At 33.8% G+C, this 2,972-nt stretch overlaps 1 long non-coding RNA gene across 1 annotated transcript; it reads left to right on the top strand.

The window, feature by feature from the left end:
- The first annotated feature begins 869 nt into the window (after positions 1–869).
- LOC120580496 (uncharacterized) lies at positions 870–2,406 on the top strand. The gene is made up of 2 exons (XR_005646213.1): positions 870–1,172; positions 1,570–2,406. It is a non-coding gene; the product is annotated as an uncharacterized lncRNA (long non-coding RNA).
- The last annotated feature ends 566 nt before the right edge of the window (positions 2,407–2,972 follow it).

The following is a 2,972-nucleotide window of genomic DNA, read 5'->3' as shown; positions in this document are numbered from 1 at the left end:
CGGCGCCGTGTCTGAATAATTTGTGACATACTAACAACTACCATTACCGGTTAATAATAATTATAATTTTGCAGAAAAATTAAGCAACAGATCTTCTGAATGAAAAATATTCACTACCTTAAAAATAGGGATGTAGAGAACATGTCTAGATGACAGTCAAGCGATCAGTCGTAATGTCGTATGAGCAAGATATTAGCTGACTAATTCCAAAGTAAATAACATAGTGGTAGAGATAATTTTGGGATGTATAGCTCAGCCTACAGAGTAATTACCAACCGTAGTCATGTTAGTCTTGATATTACATGATGTAATATGATAGTTAATGGACCAAAAATATGGCAAACAGTGTTAATGTAGGTTGCTTAGGTATTCTAAGTCTGTAAATACCCATTGTAAATCATATTTTGTACACATCAATCAAACAAGTTTTTACATATCTTTTTTCGTTTTTCTTTACTACTTCTATTTATTTTTCATGTCTTCTTAGATAGTAGTTCATCCTTCAACACTGGGTGTTCTTTGGTGTAGTCTAAGAACCCGCAGATGAGAAACATGATCTTTTGTGGGTGCAATCACTTAAATAAAAAGGGAATCATTGTCACACGTGCAAGTTGGCCATCATGATCTTATAAGTTAAACATACGACGAATCAAGCACAAACGATTGATCATACATCTAATCAGCTAAACACGAAATTTCGTATCACGTCCATACGCCGTAATATTTTACCTATAAAACAAAAAATTAAATCCCACCTACAAACACTTGTTTAATGCATATCCACATATATTAAACTACGGAAACTAAATAAAATAAGAACCCATTCGATGCACTCAATAATTCATGAGTTTCATGGGTGACACAAAAGCACAGTGTTCCTGGCAGCTATTCAAGAAATTTAGTTAGTACGTTACTTTCTTATGGGAGCTATTGTTTGTAGTTTACTATTAACTAAATATTAAAAATCAAGTGGTTACAAAAAGCAGGTGCATGTGATGATATTATAAGACATGATAATGTCCTAACATGAAGAAAACAAATAGAAAGTTTCAAACAAATATTGTCATGCTGGACAAACTCTCACCCGCGTGTGATTCATATGCTTTCTCCAAAACAACTACCTGCCACCAACTCTCACATTTCATATAAGATATTGGTAATTCACAACATAGGTAGAGTTATAAAATTCATCTACTGTTTGTTTTTAATTTTGCCATTCTTTTTCTTAAATTCATCGTTCGTAGGTAAAAGCAATTCTGTTTACTTTTAGAACATATTTTGCCTCCAGAGACAAAAATAATATCCTATCCTGTTACTTAGTTTCTCCTTATTTCATTCCAATTTCCATATTATTCTTTCTAAGCATACATACATGTGTTAAAATTTCATGTTGGCCATCTTTTAGCATAAATTGTTAAAATTTTGTGTTGGTGGCCCTTCCAAGTTTTCTTTTCTTTCCTTTCATTTCTACTAGACATGGTTTAATTGTTTTCTGCAAGCGCAATTGCCACCATATAAAAGATTTTGAAGTCTCTCCAATAGTATCAGTAACCACTATTGCAACTGCAGTATCAAGGATTTTGAAGTCTCCGCAACAGTATTGCCACGGTAATATAAGGGATTTTGAAGCCTCCACAACAGTATTGCCACTGTAATATAAGGGATTTTAAAGTCTCCACAACAGTATTGCAACCGCAATTTTGACATCTTATTCCCGCATTTTTCTGCAATATAAAGGTTTGCAACGTAACTAGAACCACTATATATAATCTATAGTTGGTAGTATTAGTTTTGCCACCGTCGAGGGACAATAGTAGTTGTATAGTTTTCAGAAATTGATTCAAATTCTGTGATGCTAACAAGTGAAATGAGCGCTTTTTCTGTGCTGCTGATTCTACTAATCTTCTGCAATTCTGGGTTTTGTATTGCTGGTGGTTTGTTGAATTTCACAAGTTCTGCTTCATCGCGTAAAAATCTATCTAGAAGTAGCAATCCAGAGTTGGAAGACAAGAGAGGTGTGCCATCAGGAGCTAATCCTCTGCATAATCGGTAGCAACCTCTGTAGCACCTACACTTCTGATCGAAGATGAGTCTGGTGTGCGACACATGTCAGTGTCCAACACAAGAGACATAGACAAACACGTGTACGTGGGGACCACAGAGAAAGAGATGTGTTCTGAGAGTATTAGCTTCAGGACCTCTAAAGGGTTAAAACGAATCTGATATTCCTTTTGTTCTTGTTTGGAATGTTATGAGAAAGAAGGGAAAAAAGTATTGATCATATTTAAGAATTGTCTATAATTTGGATTCTTTTGAGTGTTGTTATCTGACATGTTTGTGCATGAGCTGTCTCTTTGTTTGATTATGTCTTGCACTGCATGCCTATAATAAATTAATTCTTTTTTATGCTTGTGTTGATATCTCTATTCGATGCATAAGAAATGAAGTTTTGCATGATTTATTAAGTGTTTTAACTTTTAATGATTCAATTATCAATGTAAACATTTACCTCCCACTCTTTCTTAAGGTGAGAGATGCTTGAAATTATGCTAGCAACTTGAATTATCCCCTTTGTTTTAAAATGAATTTTGTTTAAATTTTTGTTGAGAAAAACAATAAATGAATAAGTAATAAGTGCTCCCAAGAGCATCTAGATGAGATGATTCAAGTCTCTTCTAACTTAACCAATTGTCTTTAAGTTCGAATGCAACAATATTAAAAGTCTTGAGCAAAAGTTTTGCCGTCCATTATATGTAAGCGTGAAGCATGTTTTAAGAAATTAAACATGTGTAAAGCAATTTTGTTTGGCTAGTCAAATTGTTGCTTCCAATTTGTTTGTTCTCATTGCAATTAGTTGACTCAAGATGCATACGCATTTGATGAAATAAATGGCACATGTAGAAATAGTGCAATTTTACTCCTATAAATAAGAGGTCATTTGTATCAAGCCATGCATCCCAAACACAACAACA

The sequence above is a fragment of the Medicago truncatula genome, chromosome 5 (assembly GCF_003473485.1).
Source record: "Medicago truncatula cultivar Jemalong A17 chromosome 5, MtrunA17r5.0-ANR, whole genome shotgun sequence".
Classification (NCBI taxonomy): Eukaryota; Viridiplantae; Streptophyta; class Magnoliopsida; order Fabales; family Fabaceae; genus Medicago; species Medicago truncatula.
This window is presented reverse-complemented; position numbering and strand designations above follow the sequence as displayed.